The sequence below is a fragment of the Rhododendron vialii genome, chromosome 11a, assembly GCF_030253575.1.
Source record: "Rhododendron vialii isolate Sample 1 chromosome 11a, ASM3025357v1".
NCBI classification, from domain to species: Eukaryota; Viridiplantae; Streptophyta; class Magnoliopsida; order Ericales; family Ericaceae; genus Rhododendron; species Rhododendron vialii.
This window is the reverse complement of record NC_080567.1, coordinates 5991489-6011580: the sequence shown is the minus strand read 5'-3', so window position 1 is coordinate 6011580 and position 20092 is coordinate 5991489.

Below are 20092 nucleotides of genomic sequence, written 5' to 3'. Positions count from 1 at the left end.
CCCCTCAAAACTTGGTCACGCGAGTCTAGGATTTGTATCGGCTCCTCCTCATAAGATGCATTAGCTTCCAACTCTAGTTCGGACCACTCTAGAATGTGTGACGGATCCGGCTCGTACTTTCGCAACAACGACACGTGGAACACGTCATGAACGCCCGATAACCTCGATGGCAATGCTAATCGATATGCCACTTCTCCGATCTTCTCGATGATATCAAACGGCCTGATAAAATGCGGTGAAAGCTTCCCCTTTTGCCCAAAAAGAGATAACCCCCGACGCGATGACACCTTAAGGAATACATGATCCCCCACTTCAAATGATATTGGTCGGCGACGACGATCGGCATAACTCTTTTGTCTACTTTGCGCGGTTAATAATCGTTGACGAACCACTTTGACTTGCTCGGTGGTTCTCTTTTGTGCCTCAAGAAGACGTTGGCGAATTGCTCTCATGCTTTCGGAGGTTTCTTTGATCAAATCCGGCCCAACTAATGTAGCCTCGCCCAACTTGGTCCAACAAATGGGCAATCGACACGGTCTCCCATACAAAGCTTCATACGGTGCCATCTCGATACTAGATTGATAACTACTATTGTACGCGAATTTGACTAACGGTAGGTGATCTTCCCAATTTCCTCGGAAGTCCATAACACAAGCCCGAAGCATATCTTCTAGAATTTGGATCGTTCTCTCAGATTGCCCATCCATTTGAGGATGATACGTAGTGCTAACTAGAAGATTGATGCCAAGAGCAGCCTGAAGACTTTGCCAAAAACGCGCGGTAAATCTTGGATCTCGATCCGACATGATGGAAACGGGAATTCCATGAAGACGGATAATCTCACGGATGTACAAACGACTAAGCGTATCAATTGAGTCTGAAACCTGGATAGGTAAGAAGTGCGCTGACTTGGTCAATCGATCAACTATCACCCAAATGGCATCATGCCCCCTCGACGACCTCGGTAACCCGGTAATGAAATCCATAGTCACATTCTCCCACTTCCACTCGGTCACTAGCAATGGTTGTAACTCCCCGGCGGGTCGTTGGTGTTCGGCTTTGACTTGTTGACACGTAAGGCATTTGGATACGAAAACGACGACGTCCCTCTTCATTCCCAGCCACCAAAACTCTCTACGCAAGTCATGATACATTTTTGTTCCCCCTGGATGCACGGCTAACGGTGAATGGTGAAATTCCCTCCCGACGCAAAATGGGGACGAACAACTTTCCTTGGTATCGCAACCCTTGATCGGCATGAATCATCCACCCCTCTCAAGCATTTCCACTAAGAAACTTGGTGCAAAACTCTCCCGCTTTTTCATCTTGCTGTTGGGCCTCAATTACTCGAGTCGACAAGGTTGATTGAACAGTTAAGTTACACAAGGTGACTCCATCACAAACCTCTCCAAAATGCAAGGCATAAGCACCCAATTCGTTTGTCATCTTCCACTCATGAATGGCTAGATTCACAAGGTGAGTCAATTTTCTGCTCAAAGCGTTCGATACTAAGTTTGCCTTTCCTGGATGATATTGCAACTCAAAATTGTAATCTTTTAAGTGCTCCATCCAACGGCATTGTCGCAAATTAAGTTCCTTTTGGGAAAATAAGTACTTTAGACTCTTGTGATCGGAAAAGACTTCGAATCTCTCACCGTAAAGGTAATGACGCCAACTCTTCAATGCAAAGAGGACAGCTGCTAGCTCTAAATCATGGGTAGGGTAGTTCCATTCGTGAGTTTTCAATTGTTGCGATCCATACGCTACCACTCGCCCCAATTGTATCAATACGCACCCTAACCCCTCCTTAGAAGCATCACAATACATGGAGTAACCGACTCCCCGTTCAATCACGAACAAAACCGGCGCGGTAGTCAACCTTTTCTTCAATTCTTCAAAGGCCATCTCACATGCGTCACTCCAAACAAAACGAGTCCCTTTTCAAATCAACCTAGTCATCGGAGCTGCTAGACGAGAGAAATCAAGTACGAAACGACGATAGTACCCAGCCAAACCCAAGAAACTATGAATCTCAAATATGCTTTTCGGTCGCTGCCAATTCATTACTGACTCTATTTTCCCCGGATCAACGGACACCCCATCCTTCGATACAACGTGACCCAAAAACTTGACTTCAGACAACCAAAATTCGCACTTACTAAGTTTGGCATACAAACGGTGTTCTCGAAAGAGTTCAAGAACGATAAAAAGGTGGGTTTGATGTTCCTCCTCCGAAGGTGAATAGAGAAGGATATCGTCCACGAAACGATCAAGATAGGCACGAAAGATACAATTCATTAAGTCCATGAAAGTTGCCGGTGCATTCGTCAATCCAAAGGGCATCACAACAAACTCTTAATGGCCGTAACGAGTACGAAAAGCTATTTTAGGAATGTCGTCCCTCCAAACTCTCAATTGATGGTAACCGGACCTTAAATCGATCTTGGAAAAACAAGTTGCGACTCGAAGTTGGTCAAACAAATCGTCGATTCTAGGCATTGGATACTTATTCTTAATGGTGACATGGTTCAACTTACGATAATCGATACATAGACGAAGCGACCCGTCTTTCTTCTGAGCAAACAAGGCCGGTGCTCCCCACGGTTATGTACTCGGGCGGAAAAACCCCAAATCCTCCAATTCTTGCAGTTGAGTCTTCAATTCTTGCAACTCGGTGGGCGCAAAACAATAAGGAGGTACGAAAATAGGAGCGGTGCCAAGAAGTAAATCGATGGTGAACTCAATCTCTCTCTCGGGTGGCAAACCAGGTAACTCCATTGGAAATTTTTCTGGAAAATCACAAACAACAAGGGGCAACTCCCCTCATGCGGACACATCCTCATCCAAGGCCAAGCTCGCTAATAAGGCATACATCGACTCTTGCTCTCGAGACTCGCACAAATATGACTCTAACAGTTCCCGACGCTCCCCGAAGAATTCAAAACAAGAAACCCCAGGTGGATGGATATGAACCCGACACTTGAAGCAATCTATGGTAGTGTGAAAATGTAGATAGCCAATCCATGCCCAAAATGAGGTCAAACCCCGATATATTCAACATAATGAAGTCAAAGGTAAAATGACGATCTCGAATAATGAGCTCACAATCCCAGCAAATACGATCTAACGGCGATCTACCCCCTATAGGTGTCTCAATAAACAACGGAGGACTAATATTCTCAATTTCCAATTCCAAAGCACACGCAAAAGATACAGCAATGAATGAATGCGATGCTCTAGAATCAAAGAGTATTCTAGCAATGGAGTTAAACAATAGAAATGTACCCCTCACAACCGAAGTTTCCGGGGCTTGAGAAGTGACAGGAGGTGGTGATGGCAGAATAGAAGAACTGATAGCAAATGCCCTTCCCTGAGTCATCTGACTCTGAATATGTCCACCTCACTGACCAGAGCCCTGAGTAGGTGCCGAAGAACTCGCTTCTCTCTCAACCTGAGATCTACCGGCCTTCCCACATGTAAAACACGTACCCAAGAGCCGCGGACACTGAGCACGAATGTGCCCCACCTGACCACACTTGTGACACACAATCGGAGGCCTTTTCGGATTTCCCCGAGTCTCGAAAGAAGAAGACGATGGAGGCCTTAAGTTCAACGAACCCTGGGAAGCTAAAAATTGATCTCGCTGCCTTTTCCTCCCCTGACTACCAAAACTCCCCAAAGAAGAGCTCATACCCCCTACCGGTTGCCTCGGTTCCCAAGCCTTAGGATTTCGTGGTGCCTCCTTTGGAATCTCAATGCTCCTTGCACACTCGATGACATCGGTGAACCTTCCCTTACGTTGTGCCATCACAATCATCTTCATGGTGTCATCCAACCCCTTTTCGAACCGCCTACATTTTCTCTCCTCAGTAGCCACTAACTCCGGCGCGAAACGGGACAAAGATTGGAACTTTAGAGTGTATTCCGACACGGTCATATTCCCTTCTTCCAACTTCTCAAACTCCTCCCTTAGTTGGTCACGGCTAGCCTCCGGAAAGTACTGCTCCTCGAAGAGCACCTCAAATTCGGCCAAAGTTAAGTTCTCTACATCTGGCTCATTCACTTGAGCTGCGGTCCTTGCCACTCTCCTTGCATCCTTCCTTGACTCCAACACGGACTCCCACCACTCATTAGCTTCCCCAGTAAGTTGAACGGCCACAATATTGACTCGCAAGTCATCCTCGGTAATCCCAAGAGCCCTAAAAAGTTTTTGGATTTGGGCTAGCCAATGATCGGCCACGAGAGGGTCATTGCTCGACCCGTCGAACGTCGGTGGATTCCTACGACTAACCTCCCTCATTGCCGACAAGGCACGACTGTCTGCACTTTCCCTAGGAGCTGGGTTTAAAAGGTTCGCGGCTACAAGAGCCGCAATGAAATCCCTAGCAAAGGGATTTTGAATGATCGGTACTTCCTCTCCCTGACCGTGTCCGGCCCCTTCCTTCGGATTCCCATTCGAATTTTCCCTTAGCTGGCTAACCTCATCCTGCACTAGCGCCTCTCGGCCATGACCACGACCACCTCGATTTTCGCCCTCACCTGCTCTAGCACGCGTTCTCGGAGGCATCTTACTACAAGATATAAGAAAATAAAAGTCCATCAATAACAACATCATTTAATGAGGTCTAAGCCCCCGACTATCCCAACACGGGTAAAACAACTCTATGCCACTCCACCATATTAAAATGCAATGCCAAGTAATCCAAATAATGTCAATGCACTCAAGCACACATATGTTTATGCCCTCGATTTTCAACATAAATATATAAACCATTTCGATAAAAGATCCTCGCATAAAATAAATAATACCCAAAATGGTTTCCCACTTGTTCAATTTACAAACAAATCCCCATGTTTCATAAATTACATCCTTGGCACCACGGCCCAAACTAAGTTAAATACAAGTACAAATGAGTTGTTGAATTACAGACAGTTTAGTCAAAAGAAATCAAGAGTAATTAGTTACAAAATCATCTTTAACAAAAGTAGGTGATTTACAAAGATGATTAAATAACTAGACTTCGTTTGTAGAGACCCGTATTTTTTTAATTCTTGAAATATTTATCAAAAGGGGAAATTGGAAAATGTGGTTTATTGGGTGATTATTCGAATTGAGGACTAAAGCGAAAGAATTGAGACTTGAGGGAGTATGGGTGTAATAAAAAGATATATGAGTATATATAGTAGGTGTATAGTGGGTAGGAGATTATTTTCCCCCATCCACTCTCTCTCATCCGTTTATCTCTCTCTCTCCCTCTCCATCGGCCTTTCTCTCTCTCCTCTCATCACACAAAACTTCATTCAAATACCTCGAAACCTTCAAGAATCAACCTTCATTCGACCCTCCATCTGCATCCTTGAGCTTGGAAATCCTTGGGTCGGGCTCGAATCGAAGATTTGAAGTTCAAGAAAGCTAGACCTTGTTCACAACTCATAGATCTTGGTTATCGTCGCAAGGTATGGATTTCTTTACCTCTTTTATGTGTATATATGCTGAAATGATGTAGAAATCGTGCTTTGATTGTTCCCCTTTGGTGCTTGAATGTCTGTCAAAAGTGCAGAAAATCGCCCTAAAACAGCGCGGTATTGATACCCAAAAACAGGGTATCAATATCCCATCCTTCTCTGGACTTCCAACCTACCAGGAATCAATACCTAACTCAAGGGTATCAATACCCCTTGTTGTTCGGGACAGCTTCGATGCTGTTTCGTGTTCCTTCGATCGTTTCAACCCCTAATCGCTTCTAAACCCTTTCGGATACCCTCTAATCCATCTTTTGCTTATCTAATTGATGTCCTATGATTAATTGATGTTATTCATGATCCTTAAGCCCTCCGTTAGTAAGAAATGATAAGGGTTTAATTGATTAAAACTTGTTATTTTGCATATTATTGATCGATCGAATGTTTATGAACGTTTATGGCATATATGTGATATAGTTGGCATGTTGTAACATATTTCATGTTTGATTGTGGTCTTAGGAAGGTCATAGCTTGTATATCGAGTAAGGAAATAGTTGTTTATGTCGGGAATTGATTTAGGAAGTCTCGTAACGCAAGGGGTGGTAATATGAAGACTTAGACGGTCCCGTAACGCAAGGGGTGGTAATACGGTGACCCGAGTTGTTAGGGATCACTGTGATGCAAGGGGTGGTAACACGGTAATCCTCGTGGTGTTATACGGTAACGCAAGGGGTTGAAAATACCGATGGTAGTGATTGGCGATAGTGAGCCGTGTCGAGGTTACTTGAGTTGTTTAACATCGTGTGAATTTGGTGGTACATTGAGCTATAGGCATGCATTAGATGATCATTTTGAACGTTGGAATGCCCTTAAATCAATTGTTATCTATTGATTGAGCCGTGCTTCTTGTCTTCATTTCACTTGCACATTTCATCATGTTTGCATATAGAATCGGTAAAGATTTTCCTACTGGTCTAGTGTAGCTCAACCTAATCTTTCTTTTCAGGTTTAAACGCTAGAAAGTAGATTGCATATGTTGAGTGCTTGAAGTGAACGACTTTTGGAAGCCAATCTCATGTAGTTAATTAATCATCTTCTGTAATGGACTTTCTTTTGGTAAAGATGAGTTTGTAACCATTCAATTTATAAATTTCTCTGACTAAACTATTTGTAACTTAAAGATTAGTTCGTACAAGTACTTAAGTTCTATTTGGGGCCGGAGTGCCTAAGTTGTATAACTTTAATCTTGGGGACTTATTTTGTAATTTGAGCAGGTTGGAACTTCTTTGGGGTAATATATCTATGATAAGAAAAACTCTTTAAAGAAATGCAGTATTTTATTACGTTAAAAATCAAGGGCGTGACATCGTTAGCTTCCAAAAATGTCTTCCACACTAAGCATTTGATGCAATGCAAGCTACTGCTTGACATTAGGACCTGAAAAGAAGGATTTTGTTGAGCTACACTAGCTCAGCAGGAAAATCTCTACTAAATCTATATGTAATGAGATGATCAATATGAATAAAGAGAATCAAGCTAAATGGCACATTCAAGAATAACACAATCCAACACCATTTCCTAGTATAAAAGCACTCTCAAGCACATACACATACATACTACTTCCACCAAATTTCCACCCCTTGCGATTCGTATTTCCACCCTTTGCGTTACGGTAAACTCCACCCCTTGAGATTCTATTTTTCCACCCCTTGCATTATGGCAAACTCCTCACATATCAACATTATCCAACGCATCACAAATAACTCATAGATCACAAGAATCAAAACAACAACACATCAATTTCAAAAGGGTATGAAATTCTCAAACCCTAAGATGAGAAGAGAGAGAGAATACTACCCAAAAATAAGATAAATGAACAAAGATCAACAAGTGATTGAGAGGAGAGAGAGAAAAATGTAGGTGAGAGCCCAAAGATGAGAGCAAGAACTCAAAACTTACCCCTTGTTCTCCAAATGCAAGATTCAAGTGATTTTGAGGTTGAAAACCCTTGGATCTTGAAGATTTGAGGTTGAAATCAAGAGTTTTGGGTGAGATTGGAGTTGGGTAGGTGAGAGGGGGTGTTTTCAAGTCTGGTTCATGGGTTTGGGTGTGAGAAATGACAAAAGAGGGTATTTATAGTGGTCCAAAAAGCGTGCTGAAAATCACAAAAAAACACAGCATGTACCGGTACTAGGAGCCGCCCAGTATCGATACTGGAACCCCAAAAATGCCAAAAAACACAACTTCTGGACACCATGTACCGGTACTGGGCAAAAGGCAGTACCGGTACAAGCTGGGTAGAAAATAAAATTTTTCTGACGGACACCGAATCAAACCCCACTTGCTACCAACACTTCCAACTATCAATACAACCTGAAAATAGAATATTCCACATATTTTAAATGATTAAAGAAAATAGAAAAATTCACGGGTCAACATGTTGTCTCAAGAACTCTACAAGTTCTCTTTCTTCTAGCTTGGCCAATGCTTTGCCGATAAGGAAGAACTTCTTCGGGTTGCCCCCAATCTGGACTTTCCTCAACCCCTCTTCCGCCTTCTTGGTTGGATCACCCCCAACGTCCTCCAATGTTGGTTGGTCCTGTACCTCCACTGACTTCACCAAGTGTGCTTTCGAAGTTTTCTTTACTATCTGGACCAAGCATTGCTGCGTGGCCCTCTGGTTTCCTCGGATGCATTTGATCCCATCTGTGCCCGGGTATTTTACCATCTGGTGGTAAGTTGAAGAAATTGCCTTCATCCTATGTAGCTAGGTCCTCCCAATGATCACATTGTAGGAAGATAGAACATTCACCACTAGGAAATCCGGGGGCAAAAGCTATCGATTCTGCATGCACATTCAAAGTTACTCTTTCGAGGGGCCATACAGCATCTGCGCTAAACCCGATTAGCCGCATTATGGACACTATAGACACCTCCCAAATGGGGCATTGCCACATAGATTGATCATGTTTGTTTAGTTCCACTTCATAAACCAAGATCGTTGATATTCCCATGGCTAGGAACATCGCCACACGATAATGATTATGATCAAAATAGAGTCGCCACCTAGTTTATAAAAACTAGAAAAAATATATAGATAGAGATTCCGGGTACGGGAACCAAGAGTACAATAAGGGGAAGGTGTTAGGCACCCCTCTTTGCTCAATTGCGAGACTGGCCCATAATTGTTCAACATACTATTAATGTTTGCCTTATTTAATTCTAAACACGTAATCTGATTATTAGCCTTTAACAATGGATAAGGTGAGTCAGAACAACAATTGAAACATGCATCAAAATAGAAAGCAAACTATCCCAGGGAATGGATCCCGTGGCCGATGAATGAATGTCACGGCCGAGGAATCCTTTTGGATTATTGTATCGGCCGTGGAAACGATATCCCAGCCAATGTTCTACCTCACACCAGAACGAACAGTTAATTAGAAACCAAAGATACTACGATTAAGATGCAATTGTATCGGCCGTATGTTATACTTAATTGATATGTTTGATGGTGGGAAACGATAGGTGGGGTCTATCAACGGTATTGAGGGTGGACTCACATATACCCTCCTTTTTTGTACTCCGTAGTTCGGTGTTTGTTTGCACACGAAAGTAAGGGCAATTGGACAACAGTGGACTATTTGCAATTGGGGGATGGTATTGTGTAGTGGTGTGCTGCGCACCTCCAAGCCGTCGGATCGTGCATCCGATGGCTCGGACCTTATCTAGGCAATGAACGGCTTTAGATCGTTGGTTGCTGAGATGAGATTCGAGCCATCGGATGCACAATCCGACGGCTTGGAGGTGCGCAACACGGTGCTGTGCACCTCACTATGGTGCTATGTAGTGTCATAAGTAGCATGTGTTGTGCACCTCTGAGCCGTCAGATTGCGCATCCAACAACTTGAATCTCATCTCTGCAATGAATGGCTCTCGATCGTTGGTTGCCGAGATGAGATCCGAGCCGTCGGATGGACGATCCGATGGCTTGGAGGTGTACAACATGGTGCTCACTGCACAGCACCAACCCGAAGTCTGGACTATTTGACCATTTAGTACAACATTTAACTAATTAATGGAGGGGATACCCTCATCATCTTTATCTCCGCAGTCAACGGTCGAAAATTACCCTCATCATATTTATCTCACCTAACCAAATACAGTATAATTAATTCCAATATGTGTATAGTCTTATCTATTATTTTTGTGAACCCAACTTGTCCCATCTATTCATATTCTTAATCTCCTTTTATCCAATTCTCCATTTTTCAGTTAAATTTCGATGATTCGAACCATTCAATATGTTCAGAACGTGATTTTAAGGATCTTCATTAGAAATCAACAAAAAAATATGATCGGAAAGTGCTTGATCTGAGCAGCTTTTATTGAACCGTTCAATGAAAACTGCTAGGATGAAGCACTTCCCGATCATATTTTTTACCGATTTCTCGCAGGGACCTACAAAAGCACGTTCTGATCACAGTGAAGGGACTGAATCATCAAAATTTGATCGGAATTTGTGAAGTCTGGACTATTTGACCATTTAGTACTACATTTAACTAATTAATGGAGGGGATACCCTCATCATCTTTATCTCTGCAGTCAACGGTCGAAAATTACCCTCATCATATTTATCTCACCTAACCAAATACAGTATAATTAATTCCAATATGCGTATAGTCTTATCTATTATTTTTGTGAACCCAACTTGTCCCATCTATTCATATTCTTAATCTCCTTTTATCCAATTCTCCAATTTTTAGTTAAATTTCGATGATTCAAACCATTCAATATGTTCAGAACGTGATTTTAAGGATCTCCTTTAGAAATCAACAAAAAATACGATTGGAAAGTGCTTGATCTAAGCAGCTTTTATTGAACCGTTCAATGAAAACTGCTAGGATGAAGCACTTCCCGATCATATTTTTTACCGATTTCTCGCAGGAACCTATAAAAGCACGTTCTGATCACAGTGAAGGGACTGAATCATCAAAATTTGATCGGGATCTATAAGGTCCGCACTTATGCTAAGTAGGAGATTCCTTACAAGAAGCTGACTCTGTGTGTGTGTATTATATATATACACCACGGATCCTATAAGAGATCCCTTATTTTAATAAAACGTGGACCTCCCATTTCTCGATTAAATTTCGACGATCCGAAGCATTCAATGTGTGCAGAACGTGATTTTAAGGGTTTTTGCAAGAAATTAGCAAAAAATATCACTAGAAAGTGCTTGATTTGAGCAGTTTTTAATTGAACCGTTCGATGAAAACTGCTCAAGTCAAGCACTTCCCAAGCATAATTTTGCTGATTTGTCTTACAGACCTTTAAAATTACATTCTGATCACATTGAATGATTCGAATCATCGAAATTTGATCAAGATCATGAGGTCCATATTTTTATTAAAATAAGGGATCTCTTATAGGAATCTTTAAGCTTCTTGTAATAACCTTAAGTAAGGACCTTAGGTAAGGACTCATATGTCCCGATCAAATTTTGATAATTTGAACCATTCAATGTGTGCAAACCGTGATTTTAAGAGGTCCAAATCAACAAAAAAATATGACCGGAAAGTGCTTATTTTGTGGAGTTTTTAATTGAACTGTTCAATGAAAACTGCTCAGATCAAGCACTTCCAGGTCATGTTTTTTGTTGATTTCTACTAGGGACCCTTTCTGATCACATTCAACGGTTCAGATCATTAAAATTCAATCGGGATCTATGAGGTCCTTACTTAAGTTATGTAAGGGAGTCTTTACAGGAAGCTGATTGTATATATAGTTTTCATTCCACAAATTAATAATTGAAAAGGGGAACAAAAATAAGCGAATTTTTTTTTTAGTCCAGATCAAGCTTTAGTCTTTTCTGTTGTTTTTTGTTTTTTTTTTGGAAACATGCATGTTTGTAAAAATACAACTAATTCGGATATCGGTAAAGGTTTGATCATATTTGTCCTTAAATTTGACAGGATAAAAACTGAATGAATCGATCAAACCCTAACTAATTTCCAAATGAGATTTTTTTTTACGGGAGCTCTTCAAAATAATTTTTAGACGAATTGAACGGTTCCGATTATTAGCGTGGGGCTTTGATTATTTTCGTGTTAAAATTTGTGTCAAAACTTATGTTTTGGAACCTACCATAGATATGTATATATACACGTATATACTGTATAAACCCACGTATATAGAGTTGTTGATCAGTTGACAAGAGTGCAATTATGACAGGATTTTTTTTGCCTCCACCACTTGGCGCGTCCAAGATTCACTTCTCGCTTCCCAATATTCACTTCCTGCTTTTCCTATTTTTTGACCCTATAACTTTACTTTTCTTTGCAAAATCAACTCCAAATGTGAAGAGAACCCTAATCTCCGAAAATCATTACAGGAAAGCTACAATTGAATGGCTTGATTGACTCCTTCAGTTATGTTTGTGCGATGTCCTCTATGATTTCTTCATCTAGCTGTTGACATTCCTGGGCTCAGTTTCTCTCATCACGGTATGTATTCCTCTTGTACGCATTAGGAGTAAGACTAAATGTTCAGAATTTGGGATTTATTGTGCATGTTACAAATTTCTTTTGAAGTTTCTATTTGGGTGATCAGTTCATAGCCCTACAAGGAAAAGAACTCGTGTTTTGTGATTCTACATTTGGGTGATATGAAATCTTTGAAAGAAGAGAAACAACTCGATGTTAGTAATTTATTTTAATCAACGGGTATTTGTAACCTTAATGTGGGGAGATTAATAAGTATTTAATATCATGGAGCTCGTAATATATTTGAGATAAGGACGAGAGTGCAATTATAATTCTGTAGTGGGGTGAATTAAGTACAGAATTATAATTAGTAAAATAAGAAATAGAATCCTAGTGGGATTAGATTTTTCTTATTTACACTGGGAACCCAGACTTATTACTCCTTAGGTCCCTATCATAGACATATATATACACGTTATGCTCTCTAGATCAGATTGACGTTTTTCTATTATTCACGAAATAGAGGCAGGCTTAGAGAGAGCAAACAGATCACGGAAGAGTCCACACTCGGTTCGTGTTCCAAACCTGTAGGGAATACAATAGAAGATCATAAGGTGCAGTCGAGCAATATACGTGGCTTATAGCAAGATGTGCTATAACAAGTTCAACCAGCGTGTGTGTCGCAGGGAACTGAGGTGAAACCCTAATTCTGCCTTGTAGGGTTTTGCGATTTTCTTGTTGTCTAATCTGTTCGCGTCATTACTGGTTTTTGGGAATCGTTTCCCAACAGTGGTATTAGAGTAGGCTGTAATCACGCGTATGGATTAAAAATGCCATGTTGTTCGTAGGTTATAGAAGGTAGAACGTAGAATTGTGCTAACCCTTGTTTTGCAGCGTTCTTACCCAGCTATTATGGTCACATGTTTTTTGTTGATTTTGTGTGATTGGATCCCACGATAATTTTTTCGTGGTTATTGTTATTTATTGGGTACCACGATTATTCTTCGTGTTGTAATAATTAACGTAGCATGTGTTATTTATTGGGTGTCAAGATTATTTTTTGTGGTTGTAATAATTAACGTAGCATGTGAACTCCAATGGAGGCATAAGATCGATGTTTGTATGTTTCTTCGATTGTAATAGCATTCGACAGCTATTCGGAGATCGAAGATGATAGATACAAAAGATACAAGTTGTTTGGCCCGCAACAGATTTTTTCCAAATTCATAGGGTCTGATTGCAGAACTATTTCGACCCGGTAAATGTTAGAATTAGAAAATCTTTCCTTCACGAAAGTTGTAGATAATTGAATTTCAAATCCAACCCAATTTGAATCACTTCAATTGGAGGTCGGATGAGGAAGATATGGCCAAAATACTGAAGGCTGCGCAGTTTATGCGAGAATATGTCAAATCCGAATTTTCTTGCCTAAGCGAGGTTGTTAATTTTTCGGTTTCCTAGATTGATTCAAAGTATCTAAGCCTTCCACACAAGTATGCCTAAAGGAGTTCAAGTTATGGAAGGATTCCTTATTGGTTAAGGATTTCAAGCTATGGAAAGATTCCTTCTCATTTAAGGATTTCAAGTTATGGAAAAATTCTTTATTGCTCAAGGATTGCATCTTTGACCATAATAGTTGGATTCTTTTATCTTGTGTTTCCTTAATATTTGTATTTCCATATTGTTTGGATATGTGATAGTTTACCATATTGAGACAACATGGTAATATTTGGCCTTTGACCTAGATCACGTTTTTTTCAAACTCGAAAATTTGATAACCCTCACAAATTTTTTAAATAACTAAGTGGGAGAGGGAATTTATTTTGGATAAATCCCATGGTCTCCATTCCTAGTCTGTAGATGATATAATTAATTTTGTGTGTTGGTTTCAGAACCTTCCTACCTATAGGACAAAATTAATTGTGGCATCATCGGTACAAACTTCCTAAAGGGATAGCTCTAAGATAATTGTTGTGTGGGTCACTTCTCCATCTGACGTGGTTCATAACGGAACAATAGGTCTAAAAGCTAGGTAATGGTATACACTTAGCTATAAATAATAATATCCTCTCTATCTGAGTCACTGTTATTATTTATAGGACCGAATGAATATTAGCTATTTAATTTTGCTTGGTATGGTCTAGTGTTTAGATAGTAAAATTAAAAGGTTGTGCCTATCTACACGAATGATGAAGAGTAGACGACCTTCCCATCGAGGCATGCTCTTCACAGTGTGTAGGGTTGCCAATGTTTTTCTTTTAACAAGTGGTTGAGAAACCAATATTAAAATGAAATTCAAGTTTTTATTGCCCTTCATAATTGTTGCTATGTGATTCTCAAATTCAAAAATGGTTTTTTTCAATCCACTTGTCATTATTCTCAAAGAAAATAAACTTACTGGATCGAATTATATTGACTGGAAAAGGAATTTGGATATTGTGTTAACTGCTAAAGGGCACAAAATTGTGTTGTCTGAGGTGTGCCCTCCTAGACCTGATAAGAACGCCACAGAACAGGAAGAAATTTTTTATAAAAATTGGTGAGTATCACTCGTGTTGAAGGGACCCCGATTAGGGATCATGTTCTGAAGATGATAGATCTTCTTAATGAACTAGATATCCTTGGAGCTGAAATTGGTGGAGAAACTCGAATCGATTTCGTTCTTAACTTATTGCAGTCTGAGAGTTTTAAGTAGTTTCACATGAACTATTTTTATGAACAAAATGCATTTAATTTTGGCAAAACTTCTTAAGGAACTCCATGAAGTTGAGGGTATTATGGGTGTGAAGAAACCATCTGTATTAGTGGCGGTAAAGGATTCTACTTCTAAGTCGAAAGGCAAGAAGAAGCAGAACAAGTCTTAGAAGAAAGTTGTGGAGCCAGTTAGAGCGCCTCAAGGTGGAGTGAAAAAGCCTAAGGGCAAGTGTTTTCACTGTAAGCAGCAAGAACACTAGAAGAAGGAATGTCTATTCTATCTCAATAAAGTGAATAATCAAGATAGATCTTTTTGCTAGTCGTTGAATCATGTTTAGTGGTATTATCTACCAATACCTAGTGTGTAGATACGGGAGCCACTAATCATGTTTGCAATTTGTTGCATGGTTCTAGAAAACCAGAAGACTCAGTGATAGAGAGATTTATCTGCACATGGGTAATGCTACAAGAGTTGTAGCAGTTATAGTAGGAAATGTTATTTTAAATTTTAGTAACAATAGGAGTTTAATTTTGAGAGATTGTCTTTATGTTCTCACACTTAGAAGAAACTTGGTTTCAGTTTCTAAGTTGATTAAAGATGGATATTTGGTTTATTTTAGTAACTTTGTGGTTATTAAGTTAAATAAACGTTTTATCTATTCTGGTTCGTTGGTAGATAATCTCTACTTTATTAATCCTATATTTCCTACAGTGCAATTGCATGAATTGAATAACACTAATAATATGTCATGTAAGAGAAATGAGCCTTCCAAATTGAACTAAACATATCTTTGGCACTTACGCCTTGGTCATATTAATTTGAATTAGGATTTCTAGACTGGTCAGGGATGGACTTTTAGGTTCATTGAAAGTTGAGGAACTTCTAGTCTGTGAATCCTATTTACAAGGTAAGATGACCAAGAGGTTTTTTTATCAGCAAAAGGTTATAGAGCCAAAGAGCCGTTGAAATTGGTTCATTCTGGTTTGTGTGGACCCATGAATGTCCAAGCAAGAGGTGGTTTTGAGTATTTCATCAATTTGATTGATAATTACTCAATGTTTGGATACATTTATTAGATGCACCGTAAGTCCGAATGCTTTGAGAAATTCAGGGAACATAGGGCTGAAACGGAGAAGTGTCTGGGTAAATGTCTTAAGACACTGCGATCTGATCGTGGTGGCGAATACCTCTTGGGAGAGTTTAGGGAATACTTGTTAGCTGAAGGGATTACATCCCAGTTATCAGCACCAGATATCCATGTCAAAATGGTTTAGCAGAAAGAAGGAATATGACTCTTATAGATATATGGTGAGATCAATGATGAGTTATTCAGATTTACCAATTTTGTTTTTAGGACATGCACTAGAAACAGCAGTATATATTTTTAACTTGGTACCATCAAGTCAGTACACTATCTACACCCATAGAACTATGGACTGGGTGCAAACCTAGTCTGCAAAATGTTCGGGTTTGGGGTAGTCTGGCATATGTGCTGAATGGGAACGCAGATAAATTGGAATCAAGGGTAGAAGTTTGTTTGTTTGTGGGGGTACCCTAGAGGAACGAAAGGTGGACTGTTTTATAGTCCTACGGATAAGAAGGTCATTATTAGCCCTAATGCCCGGTTCTTAGAAGAGAACTATGTAATAGACCACAAGTCCAGAAGCAAGATTATTCTAGAGAAATAGAGAGGAGAGGGACCGACAAAGACTTCACCTCCCACCGTCGACGCCGCCGAGCACCATCACCATTGACGCCGATTGTTGAATTTGTCCAACAAAATTGAATGAAACTTGGAAGAGGTTAAAAACTGAAATCACTTATTTTTTCCAACTAATCTTCCCCATTTTCTGTTTCTTCCTTAAATTTCTCTATTCTAATACAAAACAGTTTGCTACAAAATATCAACAGTTTGCTATAAAATTGGGATGGAAGTTTCTCATGCTGATGAAGGAAAATTTTCCTCTGATTTTTTGCTGCTATTTTGTATTGAAGAATAGAAGAGGTGGGGCCATAGCACTTTAGCATTCAAAACTGTTGGAAAGTAACAAAAGAAAAACAAAAATAGTGATGCAGAACCGTACTACTTTTGAGAGGGAGAGAGAAAGTACCTTAAAATTGGAACAGCTGAAAGAGTGCTGGAATGAATGGAAACTGCTGAAAGTTTTTGTGTATAGCACAAAAACCCACTTCAGATTTGGCATGCAATGGAGCATGAAATTTCTCTCTGTCGCATATTACAATGGAGTGAGAATCCGGGTCATTTTCTGCTGGAACTTCTGTGTCGCAGATTACAATGGAGCAGTTAACGGGAAAAGGGGTGGTAACTGTTTTTGTTAGTTTATTTTTTTGTGTTAAAATGTCTAATATATCCCAAAAACTAACTATTTTGTTTTGTGTGTGTTTTTCTCTTTAGAGGGCATTTTAGGAAAAGAAAATACATGACACAAAAGGGGAGACACCAAATTGGTGCTCTCCCTTTATATATTAGAATAGATGGTGGTCAAAAGCAAAGGGAAAGGGGACCACATATCAGATTTGAAAGAGACCTTCGAAGTACTGAAGAGGTATAAGCTGAAGCATAATGCATTGAAGTGCACATTCGGGGTGAGCTCGAAAAAGTTTCTCGGGCACTTAGTAACAATAAGGGGCATCGAGGCGAACCACGACCAAATTTCTGCGATTCAGAAGTTGGAAAGCCCCCAAACTACGAAGGAAGTTCAAAAGTTGACAAGGATGGCAGCTGCACTTAATCGATTCATCAGTCAGTCGTTGAATAAATGTAGACCATTCTTTTAGCTACTGAAGAAGAGAGTTGGATATGAATGGGGAGCAGACTATGAACACGCGTTCCAAGAGTTGAAATAGTATTTGGCCTCTCCGCTGCTATTATCAACACTAGATCCAAGGGAACCACTGTTGTTCTGCTTAGCCATGTCTGACCATGCAGTAAGTGCATCGCTCCCATGGGTGAAGGCCGCCGAGTAGGATCCGATTTACTATGTGAGTAAAACCTTGCTAAGTGCAGAAACAAGGTATCTCCCTTTGGAAAAATTGGTGTTGGCATTGCTTATAGCCTCAAGGAAGTTGCTATATTACTTTGTGGCCCACTCGATCATGCTGTACACGGAGTTTTCATTGAAAGCTATGCATCGGAAGGCAGATTTCTCAGGAAGGTTCTCAACTTGGTTAGTAGAGTTGAGCCAGTATAAGATAGACTATTAGCCCTGAATGAAGATTAAGGACCAAGTCTCAGCAGACTTCGTGGTGGAATTCTCACCAACTGTGGTGCCACCACCTCCTTTGGCGGGGCCGATTCTCGACACCATGGAAGTATTGACCAAGAGAACAGAGTGAGCAACCGAATAGGATCCAAAAGAATGGAATATGTTTGTGGATAGCTCAACATGCAATAAAGGATCTGGGGTTGGAGTTGTGATCTTCTCCCCAGAAGGTTTGGGACTAGAACAAGTTGTTCGGCTCACTTTTAGTGCGTTGAATAACGTAGCAGAATGCGAGACCTTGCTCGTTGAGTTGCGAAGTGCCCAAGTTCTGAGGATGGATGATTGAATCTTAATTTCGGAACCCTAAGGCCTCTATTTATAGGTATTGGATGACTCATTCCGGACAATCAAATGGCGTGAATCAAAAAAAAGTATAGGGCAACAAGAACTCTGTTTGGAAGCCCTTTTTGTATCCCTAAAGTGACGCTAAATGGCTGCTAGGGTTTGAGTTTAGATCAAAACGAAGACGGAATGTTCCAGAATTTTGGGTAAATCATTCAGGCGGCCAGAAGAAGGATGTGGTGGCTGAGAAATACATCTCACGGACGACGAAAAGATCTCACACAATAAAGAATTAACTCGTCGGACACGTGCGCGCACAATCGATTATGGAATAAAATTTTTCGTGTGACGTTGAAAGTAATTTTTCGCAATAAATAAACTAACGAGCAAAATAATATTTTTGGTTTTGATATCTATTAATATTTATTAAAAATACCGGGTCTTTACATGTGGGCTACCAAGCCCGAGACTAGGCCCCTCTTGTTCAAGAATTTTTTATTATTGAAAAGAGTCGCCACCCGGGTTTTTGTGAAATGGTTTGTCACTCGAGAAACCTTGAACTTTAAAATGATATTTGAGTTAGAGAATAAACATTTTGAGTTCGGAAGCCAAGTTACGAGAAGGGAAAGCTTTTTGTTCAGCACCCTTCTTGCCCAATATAAGGATCGGTCTCTTCTAAGTACTTGTGAGATTTTTGGAAAATACTTATATTCTTAACCTTAAAACACATTGCAAGTAAAGCGTATGGTGTAGGCAAGTGCTGAGTGTACAATATATACAAGAGAAAAATGGAGCAGAAAGTTGCGTGAGACGTATAAAGAGAATGCAGACTATCAAAAGCTGCAAGAAATGGAGACAAGACCGTAGCACTAGGGTCCTTTTTCCTAGCGCTGGCCTCCCCGTCCAAATCAATTTTGAAAAACGTTTTTCGGTACCCAAACAGTGGATTAATTAGTAAAAATGCATGAATAAGGGCTTCCTAAGATTATGTTGAGACATTTTCATATGAAACAGTAAGAAGACAGTATTGAAAACGAAAAACAAACGCTAGAAATGGACGTTAAAGTCCCTAGACTGCATTGATATTGAAATGATCAGTGAGCCCAGGAGGAGGACCCCAGCACTGGGGAGGGAGTGTCCAGTGCTGGGTACTGATTGATTTTGCCGATAAATGATCACATTTTTTTCGTATCAGAGGCCTTTGATCACATTAGCCTGCTCGTATCACTACTTTAAGCTTCTGGTTTCCTAAGATGAACAGAAACCAAAATGCAGGTAGTTTCTACCTTTTTGAGTGCTTGATCAAGACCTTGAGGCTTAGTTTGAGTGGTTTAATGCTTGTTTTGAGTTTGGGAAACAATGAGGGAAGCTTTCACGGTAGATTACTGAGAAAATGAGGATTTTTTGGGTTGAAATGGAATTTTTCTCTCCAAAATACACAGTACTTCAAAATTTTCTTCAAGTGTATATGAAGAAAACCCGAAATGTAAATATTCTAGAGAGAGAAAGTAGCTCCAAACTTGAGAGAGGTATTCAAGAGTGGAAGAGTGTAGTCTCAATATGGCTTTAAGTACCTCTATTTTATAGGGGAATGCAGACTTCACTACAAGAAATCACGGTTTTTTCAGCGTTTTTTAAAAGCCGGCAAAAGTGAAATAAACGCTGGTAAAAGTCTTCCTAGCGTTTATCCCAGCGTTTTTCGTAAACGCCGCGACTGCCCAATTCGGGAATACTTTCTGGCGTTTACAAAACGCTGGGAATAGTCCCGGCATTTTTTCCAGCGTTTCAAAAACACCGGGAAAAGTTTTCCGGTAAGAAAATATACCGCCACCGGCGAGGGAATTCCCCGTGTTTACTAAACGCAGGGAATAGTTTTTTAAAAA